This window comes from Schistocerca nitens, chromosome 9 (genome assembly GCF_023898315.1).
Source record: "Schistocerca nitens isolate TAMUIC-IGC-003100 chromosome 9, iqSchNite1.1, whole genome shotgun sequence".
Lineage (NCBI taxonomy): Eukaryota > Metazoa > Arthropoda > Insecta > Orthoptera > Acrididae > Schistocerca > Schistocerca nitens.
The window spans coordinates 432,571,303-432,592,395 of record NC_064622.1 but is presented as its reverse complement, the minus strand read 5'-3'; positions in this window follow the sequence as shown (position 1 = coordinate 432,592,395).

The window sequence follows — 21,093 nt, the reverse complement described above, 5'->3', positions numbered from 1 at the left end:
GATGCTTGCAAAAAAGACAGCCGGTAAACCTCTGAAGCTCTCGCCATTTTTATTTGGCAATATGTATCTGGGACGAAGTGATATCTTTGTCTGATTCTTCTTGAAATTTCTGCTCTCGGTATTTTAAGAGTAAACCTCTGTTTGATTCACAACGCCTTTCTTGTAGAGTCTCCGTAACGTTCTCGTACTTACGAAACTAACCGGAGACGAAACGCGCTTATCTGCTCTATTAATTCTACGTGGTAAGGATGCCAGACTTGCGAGCAACGCGCAAGAATCGTTGGAACGCATGTATTGTATACTTCTCTCGTGAATGAATTACGCAGGGACATTGGAAAGTATGTTACAGAGCTCGTCCCATGCTAAGACCATTGCCTGACGGGTCTGGCGCATTGTCAGAAAAGAGTCCATGTTTCGTGTTTCCTGCAGAGACAGTTGTGCTGCGCTACGGATAACAGGTGCATCACAGCATGTGACTGATACGGCGCAGTAACTGGAAACGTGCTCCAAAGTACGCTGGACATTACGATTCTTGTGGGCAAAACGTCTAAGCTGCACAGAAATTCATTATGAAATTCTGACGGAACGTGGACCAAATGCAATATCGCGTCCAGGCATAGTGAAATACAGCCAAAAATTTGACCATGGCAGTAAAGACTTGGATGATATTGATCAGGAAGTCCAGGTCTTGCACCATATAACTTTTATCTTTTCGGCAAGTTGAAAGAACCTCTGTAGAGGAAGAGTTCTTCCAAAATTGCTCACTCCCACACATAGGTTCTCGAATGGCTTCGTGATCTGGCAGTGAATTTCTATCATCGAGGAATTAATCATTTGGTAGAATTTTCCAACAGAGGTTTTCACAGACTTGATGACTATGTTGAAAAATATTGTCATGTATGAGTGTCACTTTGAAGTGTAGTACAACATTCAATAAAGGTTGTATTGTATGTTAACCGGAGACCTAGAAACGACGGAGAGGCTCCGTCCCCGTCGCAGTCGCAGTGGTCCACAACCCCACGACGACTACCGCAGTCCACTTCACCCCTCTGCCGCCCTACATAGAATCACTCTTTCAGGGTTATTGTGCGGTTCGGCCCCCGGTGGACCCCCCGGGGAACGTCTCACACTAGACGAGTGCAACCCCTATGTCTGCGTGATAGAGTAATGGTGGTGTACGTGTACGCGGAGAACTTGTTTGCGCAGCAATGGCCGACATAGTGTAGCTGAGGCGGAATAAGGGGAACCAGCGCGCATTCACCGAGGCAGATGGAAAACCGCCTAAAAACCATCCACACACTGGCCGGTTAACCGGAACTCGACACAAGTCCGCCGGACGGATTCGTGCCGGGGACCAGGCGCTCCTTTCCACTCCGGAAAGCCGTGCCTTAGACCGCACGGCTAACCTGCCGGGCTTCAACAAAGGTTACTTGACCTCCCATAGTAATTCCGAATAATCTCAGTATGATATCTCGCTTTTCTTGAAACTCGTTTAACGTGGTGGTTCCACCTTAGGACGCGGGCAAGATACTCCTAGATATTTCACGATTGTTAGTGTACTGATTTCTCAAAGTGTAATCGAACAATAACGGGTCTATACGTGTAGTTACGTGTAGTAAATTAATTTATTTTCGTTGGTGTCGACTGCCAGTTCCTGCACCAAGTCTCGATTCTCCTCAGGTCTTCCGACAAACCGCTACAGTTTCCTGAAGTTGCAGGTTCCTATATTCAAGTGCAACATCAGCATACAGCATCACTGAACGACTTACGATATCCATTAGATCGTTTACATGGATAGTAAACAGTAACGGCCCCATAACAGTGTTTGGGGTACTCCCGAAATTACTTTTACATCTGACCATTTCTTCCGTTACGAATTACGAATTGAGTCTTTTCTGTTAGACAATTCCAGATCCAATCACAAATCCTGTCCTATGTTCCGTGAATCCCCTTTTACACGATAGACTTTCTCGACTCAATTGACTACTCGAGACGAGTGCGTCTACTAAAGTGCCCCTGACGTTTTATTCCCGTACGGACAGTTTCTTTTACACGTCAACTCCAAAACTGCAGGTGTTATGAGAGCTGTCTCCTCTGCTGCTTGGCATCTGAATGGTGAAAGTGAGGGTATGACAGACTTTTCTTTTTACGAAAAAATCGAAGTGTTGAAACAAAATGTAAAATGGAGGAACAGGCAGTGACAATAGTTTATTAATGATCAAAGCAGAATTCATAGTAGATGTTCTTGTCAAAGGTCATATGGTAAATTCTCTACACCCCTGAGAACTGTGTAAATAGGAAAAGTCTCATCCAAACATTTAAGAACACATACGGGTATTTAATCGAGAAAATATATATTTGCAAACACATCAGGTCGCAGTAAATAACGTCTTTTTGGTTTATCTTTTGTATTTCGTCTTCTTACTAAGAGCCGAATAACAATGAAATTGTTCCTTTCGTGAATGTATTACTTACGTAAAATAAAAAAAAAACAGCAGTCTCCAGTCACAATCGTGATTTTATTTCAGTGCACGATGCGTTTCGAATCCTGGGGGATCGACTTCAGGTGCTTTTAGAGTTTTTTTCTCAGATTTAGGTTAATTATGATCCTGGTAAGATTTCAATACTTTATTAAAAAGTGTCACAGTGTGAACAAAAATTTACAAAACTGAGACACATCCAAAAATAATTTTCTCTTTTAGTTGTATACCACTTTGTAATATATTATCGTAATCTTATCAGGACCAGAATTAACCTAAATCTGAGGAAAGCAGAAAAAAATGATGTATATTATTAAAGCACCTGAAGATGGGTGCCCGTAGGACGAAATATATCGCGCATTGAAATAAAATCACGATTGCGACTGAAGGTGGTTATTCTTTATTTTAAAACGAAAATTATTTTTCTCGTTTTTACTGTTAAAATAATTTTCATTCAAACACGTTTACCTATTTAGGTTATTAATGTGTACTGTAGGTATTTTCTCAGTAAAACGTAAATACTTTTTGCTTTCTCATACTTGCCTCTCTTGTAGGAGAATACTAGTAGGAAAAAATACCAGTACCTTGCGTAGCTTTTCAGTGTGCCAGGAAAACAAAGCAAAAACATAATATAGATTAAGAATACACGAACGCACAAAATCCATTTCTATAACAGGAGTGAGATCGACCAGAATAGGTTGTAACTTACGATGCTAGCAGACACTCCCATAGTCTCTTGTCTTTGCGCATGCGCAGCGTGCAGCATACTCGTAAATATAGAACTCCACACTTCGGCACAATCTACAGATCATTGACGTCATAGAAACACTCGTGTAGTGATTGGTTGCTGATTTACACGCCAGCACGAAAGGGGGCACGCACTTCGGCTAGTCGATTTTGACCAGAAAGTCGCTCGTGGAAACGCGCTTAAGTTCGTACGTTGTTCATTATGCGACAGTCCGAAACTGTATCGAATGCAAAGTTAAAATGTCATCTCAATCACCTACTTACAGTGCAGGAAACAGTAAAATAGTTGAAGAAAAAACTTTGTGGGTCTTTTTTAATATCCGTCTGTTTAGCGACTTTAATTACAGTTATACCGTGGACGTTCTGTTCTTGACGGTATTTGAACTTCCGGGATTCCCGGGAAAGTTATTTGTCATCTTCGTTCTTTTGTATGTCATTGATTTCGTGTTTGCTATCACGATGTGCTCACTCATGTTACTTCTGTGTTTGTCTTACGGGTGTGGCTTTCTTGGAGATATATGGGCCGTGCACATAGATACCTATTACTGTGACACAACCAATACTCAGTACAACCATATCATTTTACTCCGTTTTATCAGCAGAGGACGATTTTGAGGTAAATATTAGGAAGATGCGGTTGCAAGGGAAGTGACCACGTTATTTTACTTTCTTTATTTATATTTTATTCTGATCGCTTTTAGATGTTCTTGTACGACAATTATGATGATGGGGGCTTGAACTTATAAACGCGTGAATTTTTATTTTTCACTGTAAATACGTGGTTAAGCCGACCTTTTGACTGTAACAACCACAACTTTATATGTTATGGTTAAAATGAAATGTATCGGATGTCTTCCACAAGTTAAGGACTACAGTATCAATTTTGGCGGCGTTTTCCACCATCCTCTCGATCTCAAAGATGAAGAGAGCGTACTTTGGCAATAGCATTGCGGATTGTTGATGGAGACTTTCGTTCTCCGTAGAAATAACAATACGCGTGCATCAGACGCGACTCTTACTTTTACAGTAGAATGAAGTCAGTGATCATAACAACAACAGCAATAATAATAATAATAATAATCAATATCATCATCATCAACCATTTATGACTCTCTGCTGTATAAAGGAGTGCTCTAGTCTTCACACTACAGGTCTACAGCGATGTGCATCTGTCTCGACGGTGCTTCTTGAAAACGGGGGTGACCTGCGACTTTTGCGGTACGTTGGGTGTTGGAATTCTTTGTTGGTTCAGTGACCTACGATAAAGAAGCGAAAGTTCTTTCCATAGTCTGTATAGACAAGTGCAGGTATATCATCAAATCCTGCAGCCTTTCCTCCCTTGGAGGCTTTTAGATGACTTTATGTTCCCCCAAACACTTACGTAAATATCTGCCATTTCGGCATTTGTGCGACGAGGAACTATGACACCATCTTCCGAAATGAAACATTTTCACAAGAACCAATTCTGAATTTCTCACTTCTCTACGAAATTTTCCGTTTCGGTGTCAATAGACAAATGTTTTTAATCCGTTTACTGATTTTACGTACCACCATAGCTTCAGGATAGTATATGAGATCGATAGCCAAAATTTTAGTTTGGAATTCATTGAATGCTTCTCGCATTGGTTTCCATTCATTTTGACATATTACGCCTTTATTCGTCAACTAATCGTTTAAGTCTTGGACGATGCATTCTTTGCTTTCGTATCAACTCTATAGCATTGCTACTGAGTCACAATGGTTCTTTTCCATCCTTCACAACTTATCCCGGTACATACGTCTAAAGCGAATTGTACAATAGTTCTGAATTTTATGATTAAGCCTCCACATCTTCGAATGTGACTGCTCCGACAATTGGCAACCAGTTTCCCCTCACATTTGATAAGTAAATTTTTTCCCTACCATTCTTAATATTAATGTTACAAATCGTGGTCATTGATGAGACAGAAGAAATTATTCAAACAGTTAAGGGAACGAAAATTTAATAGTGTCTGGGGACTGGAATTCAAAAGTAGGTAAAGAAAGAGAAGGAAAGACTGTAGATGAATATGGAACGGGAAAAGAAATGAAAGAGGAAGCCACCTGGTAGAATTTTGCTAAGGTAATAATTTAATCATCACTCAAACTTGATTTAAGAATCATTAAACATGGTTGTACACGTGGAAGAGACCTGGAGACACCAGAAGGTTTCACATTGCTTGTATAATACTAAGAAATTTCGAAACCAGATTTTAAATAGTAAAGTACTTCCAGGGGCAGATGTGGACTCTGACCACAGTTTACTGATTATGAACTTTAGATTAAAACTAAAAGAACTGCAAAAAGGTAGGAAATTAAGGAAATGAGATCTGGATAAGTTGAAAGAACGAGAGGTTGTTGAGAGTTTCAGAGGTACCATCAGCCAACGATTGACAAGAGCCGGGGAAAGGAAAACAGCAGAAGATGAATGGGTATCTTTGAGAAGTGAAACAGAAAACTCAGAAGAAGGTCAAAGAGGTAAAAAGAAAACGCATAGTAATAATCCTTGGATAGCACAGGAGATAATTTAAATGATGAAAGGGGAAAATATGAAAATGCAGTAAGTGAAGCGAGTGAAAGGGAATACAAACGTCTTTTTGATTGACAAAAAAGTGTAAAATGGCAAAGTAGGAATGGCTGAGAACAATTTAAAGATTTAAAAGCGTATATCACTAGCGGAAATATAGATCCACTCTACAGGAAAATTACAGAGTCCTTTGGAGAAAAGAGAAGCAACTGTATGAACGTTAAGAGGTCAGATGGAAGTCCGAAGCAAAGAAGATAGAAGGTGGAAGGAGTATTTAGAGCGTCTATACAAGGGAGACGTGATTGGGGGCAGTATTACAGAAATGGAAGGGAGATGAAGGTGACATGGGAGACATGCTACTGCGGGAAGAATTTGACAGAGCATTGAAAGACCTAAATCGAAACAAGGCAACACGAGTCGATGACATTCCGTCAGAACTACTGATAGCCTTGAGAGAACCAACCGTGACAAAAGTCTTTCATCTGGTATGCAACATGTGTGAGGCAAACGAAATACTTCAAACTTCAAGAAGAATGTAATAAATCCAGTTTCAAAGACAGCAGGTGATGACAGGCGTGAATATTACCGACCTATCAGTTTAATAAGTCGTGCCTGCAATATACTAACACGAATTCCTTACAGAAGACTGCAAAAACTGGTAGAAGTTGACCTCGGGGAAGATCAGTTTGGATTCCGAAGAAATTAGGGAACATGTGACGCAATATTGACCCTACGATTCCTCTTGGAAGAGAGGTTAATAAAAGGCAAACCTACGTTTATGGAATTTGCATATTTAAAGAAAGCTTTTGATAATGGTTAATGGAATATTCTCTCTCAAATTCTAAAGGTAGCAGGGGTAAAATACAGGGAGCGAAAGGCTATTTAAACTTGTACAGAAACCAGACATCTGTTATAAGAGGCGAAAGGTATGAAAGGGAAGAAGGGGTTGAGAAGGCATTGAGACACTGTAGCCTATTCCCGGTGTTATTCAAACTGTACATTGGGCAAGCAGCAAAAGAAACCAAAGTAAAATTTGGAATAGGAATTAAAAAAGCAGGGAGATTTGCTGATGACATTGTAATTCTGTCAGGGGCAGCAAAATACTTGGAAGAGTAGTTGAACAGAATGGAGAATGTAAGATGAACATCAACAAAAACAAAATAAGGATAATAGAATGTATTTGAATTAAATCAGATGATGCTGAGGCAATTAGATTAGGAAGCGAGGCACTTCAAGTAGTAAATGTGTTTTGCTATTTCGGCTGCAAAATATCTCACGTTGGCCAAAATAGAGAGGATCCAAATTGTAGACTGGCAATGGCAAGAAACACGTTTATGAAGACGAGAAATTCGTTAACATAGTGTATAGATTTAAGGGTCAGGAAGTTATTTCTGAAAGGATTTGGTGGAGCGTAGTGGTGTATGGAAGTAAAACACGAACGATAAACAGTTTAGGCAAGAAAAGAATAGAAGCGTTTGCTAGAGAAAAATATGGAAATTAGCCGTCTAATGGTGGATGAACAGCAAGAAACACGTTTATGAAGACGAGAAATTCGTTAACATAGTGTATAGATTTAAGGGTCAGGAAGTCATTTCTGAAAGGATTTGGTGGAGCGTAGTGGTGTATGGAAGTAAAACACAAACGATAAACAGTTTAGGCAAGAAAAGAATAGAAGCGTTTGCTAGAGAAAAATATGGAAATTAGCCGTCTAATGGGGGATGAACAGACTGGGATGAAAACAAATGTATGGCACCCTGTGATTAGAAGAAGGGATCTGCTGACAGGACACATTCTGAGACATCAAGGGTTCACCAGTTTATTGTTTAAAAATCATAGAGATGAATTCAGAAAGCAGATTCACATTGATGTAGGTTGTAGTAGTTACTCGGTGTGAAGAGGCTTGCACAGGATCGAGTACCATGGAGAGCTGACTGAAGACCACAACAACAGTAATTAACGTTAAAAAAACACTTATGGGTACTGGTTACATCTTCCACGATACGAATAATTCTGATCTTGGGGATTTCAAATGGTTCAAATGGCACTAAGCACTATGGGGCTTAACATCTGAGATCATCAGCCCCTAGACTTAGAAACCTTACTAATCTAAGGACATCACACACATCCATGCCCGAGGCAGTATTCGAACCTGTGACCGTAGCAGCCTCGTGGTTCTGGACTGAGGCGCCTAGGACCGCTCGGCCACTGCGGCCGAACTAAAATGTTGCTCTCAGGTGTTGCTTTTTTAGAAAACTGCTCGAACTAATTTTCAGAAAAAAAAGTTCAGAACAATCTCATTAGCATACCGCTCTCTTACATCAATTTTAATATCGTGATTCTCTTACTACAGGGTGAAAATTATCTGAGCTGACAAACTTTGGGAGTCTGCAAGGGACACCAAACCAATATTTTTCTCTGAGGTGATATTTTCCTGACGGGATCTTCTAAGCCGGTTCTCACTGGAAGGTTTCACGAGACATTAAAAACACTTTTCCTCATGTGTTTTCCTATGGGGACCATTTTACGACGACCTCAAATCTTACTTACAGTAGACAAAATGTAACACAAACAATTTTTAATTCTGTATTACCAAGAGACAACAATATTAACACAACGCAGTAACAGTAGAGATTCAAAAATGCCGCCATTGATTTGCAAACAAAGTTTACAACGTCAGATCATATTTTGTTGAACACGGTCAACGACTGCAACATGTCCTTAATTTCTTCAGGGGCTGGTGATATTGGAGCAACAAAAACCTCTTCTGATATAGAAACGGTTTTGAAAACAATGTTGTAGATCCCTCTCCATACAAGAAAGTTCATAAGGGTAAAATCAGTTTATCGAGTGGGCCATGGTACAGGACCACCTCTGCCAGTTCACTTTTCTGGAAACTGTCGGTTCAAGAAACGACGCACTGGACAACTGAAATGTGCCGGCATCGCGGCTGCCCCCGTCGGAGGTTCGAGTCCTCCCTCGGGCATGGGTGTGTGTGTGTCGTCCTTAGCGTAAGTTAGTTTAAGTTGGATTAAATAGTGTGTAAGCTTAGGGACCGATGACCTAAGCAGTTTGGTCCCATAAGACCTTACCACAAATTTCCACTTTTTTTTTTTTTTTTTTTTTTTGTGCCGACATCCCATCATACCGGAACCACATGCGGTGTCTTGTAGCGAGTGGCACGTCATCCAGCAATTCTGGCAATGCTCTGGCGAAGGAACTGCAACAGTACATGCCATTTAACGGCATAGGTGGGAGGTATGGCCAATTTAAAGACACCGGCAACACATGCATTTACATTCACACAGAACCGCACTTGATGAGAACGAGTAAATTTGGCAGACGGATTAACTCCAAACATGTGATCTGTGAATTTTGAAGACCCCATCGCTGTGCAGTAAGCACCAATCATATCACTGTACTCACTTCAGGTGTATCGTTCCACCAGTAAACAAGTACTGTGCTGGGTCAAAACGTGCAACTAAATGGGAATGTGAAATAGCTTTTACAATGGAAGAGCGAAGTATGCCCTCTACCGGTACAAGAGGACCCGTTTTAACAACAAACCAGTCATTACAACTGAAGAGTGAATACGCTCTATCGGATTAGGTAATGCTCTCTGGAAATTAAGAAATTAGAGAAAAAACATTTGTTTTAGTGTCCTGTGCAGCCTCACAGAGTTTGTAGATTCAAACAATTTCCACCCTGTATATCTGGCAATTATAAATTTCCCTTTATTACAGTAGCATGATATGAAATTTTTTATCAGCAATCTTGTCGAAGTTCCACTGCAGTGTTTTGTCAATACAGCTCTTGAAGCTGATGGCCTACAAAAACATGCGATTCAAAAATGGCTCTGAGCACTATGGGACTTAACATCTCAGGTCATCAGTCCCCTAGAACTTAGAACTACTTAAACCTAACCAACCTAAGGACATCACACACATCCATGCCCGAGGCAGGATTCGAACCTGCGACCGTAGCGGTCGCTCATTTCCAGACTGAAGCGCCCAGAACCGCTCGGCCATCAGCGGCCGGCTAAAAAAAAAAAAAAAAACATGCGATTATCGCGTTTAATAATGCTTACCTTCAACCAAATTACTACCGAAAGTATGAAAATCAATACGCCGACAAGATCGGGTTCACGTTTTTCTTAGGGGTTTAAATTATAATCCTGATTGAAAGCTTTCCCGCTGTTCGCTCCCTGCTTCATCCTGCTTTCTAATACTACTGGGGTATTATTACCTCTAAAAAGCGACACTAATTATGGGACCATACCGTGGACACATCTGTTTTATTTGCTGAAAAATCGGATTACAAAATGAAATTAAAAGGTAGCGAACAACAATAGCAACTATACCGAGATGATGAACGCGTTGGTATCAGCAGCTAACATGATCCTGTTTTGTCCTTAACAGCCCTCATCTGCCCTTAGCTTCCCGCAGTAAGTCGAACAATGGTCGGAAAATTTATGAAAAAATATTGTACAAACACAATTTTTTTCAGTAACTAACATGACAGTCTGGTAAAGTAAAGTCGTGTAGCAGATTAGTTGAGGGATCACGAGGACTAGATTGGAACGGCTTAGTGAAGTGTGAGAGACGTGTGTTAAGTGTAAGTGACTGCAATGGGCTTTTGTGTCGTGTGGTGTTATATTTGTGTCGTATGGCGGGGAGAGAAGGGAGAGGGTGAAAGCGAGTGGGTGAAAGCCGATTCCGGCACATGGCCTGCTACTCACGAACAATACCTAGGGGCCGCAGGGCTTAACGTTCGCATCCGTCGAACGGATCATCACCCCATCAACAGTGACGCGTGCCCTCTCTGTTACGGAGGCAAGTCCCTCCTATTTGCTGGCATGTACTGGAACGAAAAATTTATAAGTGTTGCAGAACGTGACAAAAGGTAATACATTCGCATCAAAGATGAGATCGACCTTAAGTACAACAAAGAAAACAGGAGAACGTAGAGGAGAAATCCAATGTTGCAGAAGTATTCACGGTTATAGAAAAGGTAGATGCTGCCTACTGGAAGATTGCATATCTGCAGAAAAGAGAAACAGCCGTATGAACGCCAGGAGCAGAGATGACAAACAGGTACTAATCAAAGAAGGGAAGGCTGAAAGGTGAAACGAATATACAGAATGAACCAAAACTGCACCGATAAAATTTGGGAGGTGGTTCAGGGTATTCTCTGAGTATTTTGGTGTAAGAGACCCATGATCTTCGGTGTTACATAGTAATAGCATTTAGTTTGATTTCTTGACCTAATTTACCTTTGTATCCGTATTGCACATACAATGTCTGCGTAACAGTATAAATGTCAACGGTATGCTCTGTGTGCCTTTTTCGGAAACACCTGTTCTATACTCTAAGATTCCAAAAAGACCATACTAATTTCAATACCACACAAAGCAGAAGAAAGCAGCGTTTTCAATGGACAATATGTTAAATGTAAATGTCGTGTGCCTATGGCCTCCCCTCGGGTAGACCGCTGGCTGGTGCAAGCCTTTCGATTTGACGCCACTTCGTCGACTTGCGCGTCGATGGGGGTGAAATGATGATGATTAGGACAATACAACACCCGGTCCCTGAGCGGAGAAAATCTCTGACCCAGCCGGTAATCGAACACGGGCCCTTAGGATTGACATTCTGTCGCGCTGACCACTCAGCTACCGGGGGCGGACAACAATAAGTTGAAAATATGTAAGTTGGACGTCAACGGACGTAAAGTATGGGAAATGGACGGTAATCAAATTATGTCAGGTGATGCTACAGGAATTAGATTAGGAAATGAGATGTACAAAGTATTAAACACGTTTTGCTATTTGAGGAGCCAAATAACTATCAACGACAGAAGTAAAGAGGATATAAAATGTTGACGTCCAACAGTTTCTATCAGAAAATGAGAAATACACTGCGAAACACAATTGAAGGATCACCTTTTCAGAACCCCGTAACTTCCTACCGTCACGATGCATAAGTTTTAAATTTGGTTCAAAGGTGTCTACAATCTTCCTCTGTAATGGTGGAAAAGCGAGGTGCACTGCGACGTCAAACATGGGCTAGGCAAAGCTTCAGACAGCAAGGTGTCGAGACATGCGGGAAAAGGCCACAGCTTAGAAGTTCATGTGAGGTGTAAGGTGGGTTAACGATGTCAAATTGGCACCAAATTTCACCACAAGTCCTTCTGACGCCTTTGTGGACGTGGGAAGGCGTGTGTGTGTGTAGGGGGGTGGGGCGGGGGGGGGGGGAGTATTATCCTTTGCCTTTTTATTCGCGCATGTGTCAATGTCGTAGGTCTCCATTGTCACACTACAGGAGGGCTGAAAAAGCTTAAGCACGCTTTTCTGCTTCATATTGCGTTGAGATTACGTCGAATGGTTTTGAACGGTCCATAGTGGTTCCACCCTGTACACCAGAGCAAAAATTGTGGTCACACTGTACACCAAAGGGGTGCGATCTCTTTCTCTGGGGTTGCTGGTTCATCATGTCCTCAGAGAAAAGTTGATTCTTCTGGAGGGTGTCATCAGTGACAAAGATTGTCAAGAACTCGTCCTGTTGTTCATCATACCGCGATCTGTCGTTGTCGATGGCGAAATGTGTGGAAATCAACGCCCCAAGAAGATGGTTGGTTTCATTGACGACCTTTATGACATCCCGTAAGGCCTTTTCGTGTCGATTATGAGCGGCAGTATGTACGAAATATTTTTCTTAGCCGCCTAACAACCGCGTGATGTCATCGCTGTGCGTCACAGTTCCGAGCTCCACTGCAGAGGCGTCAAATGAATGGGTGATATATTGGAAAGAGGGAGTATTGCGACCTTCCCGTCGTGTGACACGTCGACGACGGCGTTGGACACAACTGTGATGAAATTCTGTGCCTTTGTGACATCATTAACCCACCTTACGAGGCCTACGAAAAAGACAGGTCGCGACGCGTACGTCACGAAGCTAGGCCGAGCTCGCTCTCTCGTTCGCTCAGCAGGAAAACTGCGTTTCTATACCTGTTAATTCGTAACTGGGTTTGTATGTACAAACGAGCATTGCATCTTCTACTAGAATCCACTGTTACAGAATTTTACTGTTATTAGTCCTACGATGTTAGAAATTACATGGACCTATTATTAATGATTTATCACAGCTGTACTGCAGTACAATAAAATTAAAATCATTTCAAAATCATTGTCACTTGCTTAAGTCATCGCATCTTGCATGAAATGAGGACTGTTACGTAGAAGAGACTAAAAGCTACTGTGGTGTCACCGCCAGACACCACACCTTGCTAGGTGGTAGCCTTTAAATCCGCCGCGGTCCGTTAGTATACGTCGGACCCGCGTGTCGCCACTGTCAGTGATTGCAGACGTCTAGAGAGACGTCCTAGCACTCGCCCCAGGTGTACAGACGACTTTGCTAGCGATGCTACCCTGACAAATACGCTCTCATTTGCCGAGACGATAGTTAGCTTAGCCTTCAGCTACGTCATTTGCTACGACCTGGCAAGGCGCCATTACCAGTTTATATTGAGATTGTAATTATGTATCATCAAGAGCGATGTTCTCCAATTATGGATTAAAGTTAAGTATTCCAGCCGCTACATTCTTTTCTTCATAGTATAACTCCTTTAACTGTTCCAGACCTCACGCCAGTCTGCGTGAGCTTAAACGCGTGCATTTCGGCCTCCTCTAGCAACACGGTGTTGGCTCTTCTGCCAACACATCAGCTACAAGCAAGCCGTTATACCATTTATGTCGAGAACTGATTTTAAATTTTGTTGTGCAAGTAGTAATCACTAAGACTCCGGTAGAAGATGCCAGTTAACAGGTTTAGAAACTCATATTGTCTGCTGAGTTAAGCGAACGAGCAAGCTCTGGCCTACCTTCGTGACGTACACGCCGCGGCCTGTCTTTCTCGTGGGCCTCGCCCACATTACACCTCTCATGAACTTCTACGCTGTGGCCTTTTCTTCTCATCTGTCGACATCTTGCTGTCTGAAGCATCGCCGACAGGGTGCCATACTTTTTCACCATTACAGAGGAAATTTGCAAATTTGCTAAGCCACATTTAAAACTTTTGCGTCGCAGTGGGAGACAATTACTAGTTTTCGACTGAGTGATCCCTTAATTCTGCTGTTACGTAATGTATATCAACTTCTAATACCAATTTAAATATGAGTTAATTTTTTCGGGAAGTATTAGTTTGAAGCGGAGCCTCATATTTATATGTGAAACGTGTGTGACAAACATTGTATCATCTAATCTAATTCATTACAATGTTGATTGTCATTATTATTATTATGATTATTATTATCGTTATTATTGACATATGATGAAACAATTGCTTTAGTTAACGAATCTAGAGCACAGATTCACAAAAATAGAGAGTAATCAGAAATTATTTTCTTATTTTCACCATCCCTGACCATAAATAAAAAATATCCGAACCACGTTTCCACTTTCTCTAGAACGAAGATATTTTGATATCCGCTTTTCATAACACAGGACACTTCCGTTGTTGTTTTCGCCGTGTTCTTCAGTCCGAATGTTGGTCTGATCTAGATCTCTACGTTACTCTATTCTGTACAAGCGTCTGTATCCCTGCATAATTATTGAGGTATACACCCGTTTGAGATTGTTTACTGTAGCCGGCCGCGCGAGGTAGCCGCGTCTTGTCACGGTCCGCGCGGCTTCCCCCGTCGAAGGTTCGAGCCCTCCCTCGGGCATGGGAGTGTGTGCCGCCTTTAGCGTAAGTTAGTTTAAGTTTGATTAAGTACTGTGTAATCTTAGGAACCGATGACCTCAGTAGTTTGGTCCCATAAGACTTTACCACAAATTTGCAATTTACTATAGCCGAACCTTGGACCCTCTCTTCAATTTTTACTCCTCACACTTCCCTCCATTATAAAACTGATTATTCTTTGAAGATATAGGTGAAGCGTCCTTTCAACAGGTTCTTCTTTTAGTGAAGTTACATTTTTCACCAATTCGATTGAGTTCTTCCTCATCAGTTATTCTACTTGCCGATGTAATCTTAAACATTCGTCTGTAGGACCACATCTCAAAGTCTTCTATTCTCTTTTTGCCTGAACTCTTTATAGTCGACATTTTACTTCCCCACAAGACTCCAGACTAATAACTTAACAAAAGACGGAACGCAGAAATTTATATTCGATGTTGATAGATTTCTCTTTTTCAGTAATACTTTTCTCGTAACTGCCATTCTGGTTTTTATTGCCCTCACAATTTCGGGCTTTTTGTTCTTTTTCTGTCCAAATAGCAAAACATATACTACTTCCTAGTTTGCTAATTTAATCCCCTAAGCATTGCGTGATTTAACTCGGCTACATTCTATTACCCTTGTATTCCTTTGTTGATGTTCATTTTATAATTTCCTTTAAAGACACTATCCATCCTGTCGAACGGCTCTTCAAAGTACCTTGGCGTCTATATCATTACTGAAATATCACCTAAAACCCTAGAAGTTTGTATCTCTGCTCCCTGAACTTTAATTACTCTTCCAAAACTCTCTTTTGTTTCCTTCACAGCTTGTTCAGTGTACCAATGAATGATATTGTGAATTGGCTTCAATCCTGTGTCTCAACCACCGATTCCTTTTATTGACCTTCGTAATGAACCTCTAGGCTCCTCGGAACTTTCGTATATTAACCGAAATGTTCAATTCAGTGTAAATTTTGGCCAGACATGAGTCCATTTTCTTACTTAAATTACATGTTTCTCATCTCAAGATATCTCTGAACATATCTGATTAACAAAACCTATTTTTCTTACACTTTATTGTTCACATCGATTCATTTCGTAACATCGATGCTGTAGGATGTAAATTTGTAATCGCAGCTGCTAACTTAAATGATCCTAAAAGAAATTTACAGTAATTATAATATTGTTATGCTTCAGTTTTTATACAAACATTATTTATGATTTTACTATCAATAATGAAAGCGATTTTATAAAATAACTGAAAGCTGTTGTTTTTCATACAGTTAAGATTGGCAATCTTTAGTACTAACCATTATAAATCTTTCTTTCTTTCACTGGTGCCACGTCCCACGCGGACGCTGGGTCGGCATTGTTAGGAACGGATTTGGCAAGGCTAGTGGAAAGGGGTGGCCGGATGCCCTACCTGCCGCCACCCCCTGCCCCCCAGGACGGAATGAGTGTACCCCTACTGTCTGCATCGATTGTAATTAATGGAATAGTGCAAGCATGTTCAGATGTCTGCGAATCGTGTAACTGAGGCGGAACGTGGGGACCAGCCCGGTATTCACCTAGCGGGATGTGGAAAACCGCCTGAAAACCACATCCAGGCTGGCTGGCACACCGGCCTTCGTTGTTAATCCGCCGGGCGTATTCGATCCGGGGCCGGCGTGCCTACCCGAGTCCAGGAAGCAGCGAGTTAGCGCTCTCGGCTACCCTGGCGGGTCTAGCCCTTATAAATCTTCACTTGAATAATTATTTTCAGAGAAGAAAATATAAATTAAATCCGGAAACGGTTTCAGTGAACACAGTCATATTAATACTAATTTGGACTAGTAGTGTATGCTGGATTCGTAACACATATGCATCCACTGAGTTTGGTACATGTTATTTGATCGATTATGTTCTTTGCGTGGCTCAAGCAAGTTTCACAGTGTGTATTTGAAAGCTGTCAAATATGTGATAGTAAACTGAGATCAAGGACACGCAAACAGAACAAGAAAATGATTAAAAGCAACATAATGTTCGAGCAACTTGTCAGTTAAACGACGCTAGATAAAATATTTTCAATAGGTTGTACAGGAACAAAGGAATCAGGTCTGACGCTGACACCAACTTCTCAAGATAAGTACAATTTATCTGGAAATATAATGCATACTGTATATTTTAACGTTGTTTGAACTATGAGGTAGTTACTACAACGTAATAATCGCGCTGCGTAAAATATGGGCGGTAAGTAAGGGAAGGCTTTATACGATATACGTTATATACGATATTAGATATACGACATATTATCCCTGCTATCTTCAACACAGTCAAAATCTTTATCTAGATTCTATCTACAATTATCTTCTAGGCTAAGCGGAAAGGGCAGTATTTTTTCGAGAACAGTCTCGCTGAAATAGATGCGTCACGGCTTTGTGGTGTGTGAACATTACCAAACTAATGCCGGACGTAGGGCGCCATAGTGAAGGTCAGCTTCTCTTGAACTAAAGTCAGTCTTCAATAACTTGACAGGAAATTGTCATAATACCACAATGTTTGTCTCATTTTAAAGAAAGAAGATGGATGTTGAAGTACCGCTCCTATATACGTAGTGGTGGTCGGATGTTGCGAGTTACTCATGAATAAACGGAAATCACGATTTTATACTTTACGAATACATCTCGTGTTCATGGATGTATCCAGCGAGGGGCAAGAGAGGACAGCTGCCCTTTGCCCCCTCCCTCTCTCTTCTTTCCTAATATGACCTTCGTTAACCGAATTCTCAGTTTGTTCTGCCGCCTGAAGTCAGTTCAGTATCAGCATAAAGAAAGCCACAAAACGTAACGGACACTGACTATCACCCAGTCTACACAGAGCTATTTGTCGTGAAATCTCAAAATTGTTTCGCCGTTCGCCCCTATTCATTCTTTGCAACTGAAGATGCCAGATGGCTCCGGATTCTAAAAGCTTCCAGTAGCGTTGTACCTCTCCCTTATCTTAACATTACCCGTCTGAGAGCAAAATAATATTGTTCGGGAAGCAATTGGGCCCATAGCGCGTGCACGATTTGCTGGTTCACCTTAAGCGCTGAGAGAGGAGATTCCCCCCTTCCCTCTTGCTGGAGCGTCCGTGTGAACGTGTCTCAGGCTCATCGGTTAACTGTTGTGCAGTACTACGTTATTAAAACTTTTGTTAGTTAACATAAACAAAAAAGTAACGCAATATTTTCAGGTGAAAACAAATATGAAGTATCTTAAATCGGAAGCCAGTGCAAATAATGGTTTAAGAGAAAGAACAGTGCCAAAATAGAGAAGCTACAAATCTGGAACGATAATAGTTCATGTATTTGAGGAAGGAAACATCTGCTTCAGAACATCGTTTAATTATTTTCAGTATCATCCAAGCCATAAAGTGATGTAAAAGCGAGAAAGCATTATACGTTATCAATGCTTTCTGGCTTAACTTACGAATTCCACCATTGTATTTATTATATTCCTGGATTCCGGAGAAATTTAGGAACGCGCGTAGCGTACTGACCCTACTACTTATCTTAGGAGATAGGTTTATGAAAGGCAAAAATATGTTTGTAAGACTTGTAGACTTAGAGAAAGCTTTTGACAACGCTGAACGGAATATTCTCTTTGAAATTCTGAAGGTAGCAGGGACAAACTGCAGGCAGCGAAAGGCTATTTACATTTTGTACAGAAACCAGAGAGCAGTTATAACAGTCTAGGAGGATGAAAAGGAAGCAGTGATTGAGATGGGACTGAGGCATGGTTGTAGCCTGTCGCCGATGTTATTCAGTATGTAAAATGAGCAAACACTACAGGAAACCAAAGAAAAATATGGAGTAGGAATTACAATCCAGAGAGAAGAAATAAAAACTTTGCCAATGACATTGTAATTCTCTCAGAGACAGCAGCAGACTTGGAAGAACAATTGAACGAACTGAACAGTGTCTTGGAAGGAGGACATAAGTTGAACATCAACAAAAGCAGAAAAAGGATAATGGAATGTAGTCGAATTACTTCAGGTGATGCTGAGGGGATTGCATTAGGAAACGACACACTTAAAGTAGTAGCTGAGTTATGTTATTTGGGGAGCAGAATAACTGATGATGGCCAATGTACAGAGGATATAAAATATAAACTGGCAGTTCCAAGAAAATCATTTCTGAAAAAACAAATCTGTTAATATCGAGTATAAAGTGTTAGGAAGTCTTTTCTGAAGGCATTTGTATGGAACGTCGTCATGTATTGAAGTGAAACATGGATGATAAACGGTTTTTATTTTTATTAAAAATTAAATTCCTCCAGCTGTACTTAAGATGTTTTATTTACTTCGCTACTAGTTTCGGCGTTGCGTCAACGCCATCTTCAGGCCCATACACTTTGCTGAAATCAGTTGTGTGTGGCTCAGTCTAGAAGTCCGCGGTGAGATCAACACGTGTTCCACATGGATGGCAGGCAGTAACTTCTTAAGTACAGCTGAAGGTATTTCAGTTTTAATAAAAATTATACCAGCTGTGTCCCATCTTCATCCAGTTTAAATATGGATGTACGAAGATAAACGGTTTAGACAAGAAAAGAATAGAAGCTTTTCAAATGTGATGCAACAGAAGAATGCTGAAGATTAGATGGATAGATCACGTAACTAATGCGGAGGTACTGAATAGAAATGGGTGAAAAAAATTTGTGGTGAAATATGACTAGAAGAAGGGATCTGTTGACAGGACATATTCTGAGGCATCAATGACTCACCAGGCCGGCCGTTTTGGCCGAGCGGTTCTAGGCGCTTCCGCCCAGAACCGCGCTGCTGCTACGGTAGCAGGTTCTAATCCTGCCTCGGGCATGGACGTGTGTGATGTCCTTAGGTTAGGTTTAAGTAGTTCTGAGTCTAGGGGACTGATGACCTCAGATGTTAAGTCCCATAGTGCTCAGAGCCATTTGAACCATGTTTTTTTTTTTTTTTTTTTTTTTTTTTTTTTGTGACTCACCAGTTTGGTAATGGACAGGAAAGTGGGGGGTTAAAATCGTAGTGGGAGACCAAACGATGGCTATAAAAAGCAGATTCAGAAGGATGTTGGTTGCAGTAGTTATTCGGACATGAAGAAACTTGCACAGGATAGAGTGACATGGACAGCTGCATCAAACCAGTCTTCGGACTGAAGAGCACAACAGCAACACTTATTGTGTAGCATAACAAAATTTTAACAATTTTCATATTTGTAATCATATTAGTTTAAGATACAGAGAGTTCTGAATTTTTCGGAAGTGAAATCCGACAACATTTCCATTTGAAAAATTATAGCTTTTGTGTTTACGAGAGTAGATAATTCTAATTAAATTCGGCGTATCTAGGAGCCTTTCCTCTCCTATGGAAAAATCTGTCATCACACTACAGTCATAGCTAATTAATTATATTTTGGTATTCCTCGAGTGACCTTCTTGGCCTCGAGCAGAGCGCACACGAGAAATTTGTTTTGGAGGGGTACAGTGGTGTTGCTCCTGGCCTCTGGGTGCGGGGAGTCACTGATAATGACTTCAAGTCACGGCCGGTAGTAATTGAGGGAACTGTGAAGGCACAAAGGTACGTCACTATCATCCTGCGTCCTTATGCGACCGTGTCGTGGCGCCATTTTGTGAAAGGACACAGGTGAAAAGTGTGTCTATAAACTGTCTGCGTGATTCTCAGGTTCTTCTGCGGCCAGCAAGATATCCAGATCTGTCCCCAATGGAATATGTGTGGGACCAGGTCAGACATCACATCCGTCCCAGTGTCGGTATCCAAGATATCAAGGACCAGTTACAATAGTTGTGTTGCGTCAGAAGCCAATACAGCAGCTGTATGACACCCTGACAAACCGAATCAGAGCATGCATCCAAGCCAGAGAGGTAAAATTTCATACTGATAATTGCGCACACAGTGTCACGTTCTTTGTAAATTTGACTCACTGAAATACACTCATGCTCATAAATTAAGGATAATGCTGATACATAGTGAAAAAACGCTCTGTTGGGCGGTTTGCGGGTTTAAATCACCTCGGGGTATGACCATGCGGTGCATTTGACCTGCGGATGTCGCACGGTGGCGCTAGCAGCAGTCCACATATGCAGAGGTGTGTTGTTGCATGTCAGAGTACGGTGCAGCGAGTAAGTGTGCAGACGTTTCCAGACGCGCTAATGGTGGCTGTGTGTTGAAAATGGCTCAAAGAACACGTATTGATGAAGCTATGACGGGTAGAATACTAGGGCGACGAGGCTGGTTAAACAGAGCAGGTCATAGCTTGGACCTTCCTTGTGCCACAAAGTGTGATCTCAAGATTGTGGCAGCGATTCCAGCAGACAGGAAACGTGTCGAGACGCTACAGTACGGGTCGTCCACAGTGTACAACACCACAAGAAGACCGATATCTCACCATCAGTGCCCGCAGACGGCCACGGAGTACTGCAGGTAGCCTTGCTCGGGACCTTACCGCAGACTCTGGAACAGTTGTCTCCAGACACACAGTCTACAGACGACTCAACAGACATGGTTTATTCGCCAGGTCTGAGACCTGCAAGGTGCATTCCACTGACTCCTGGTCACAGGAGAGCCCATAAACATGCTCATTGGAACAGTGGTCCCAG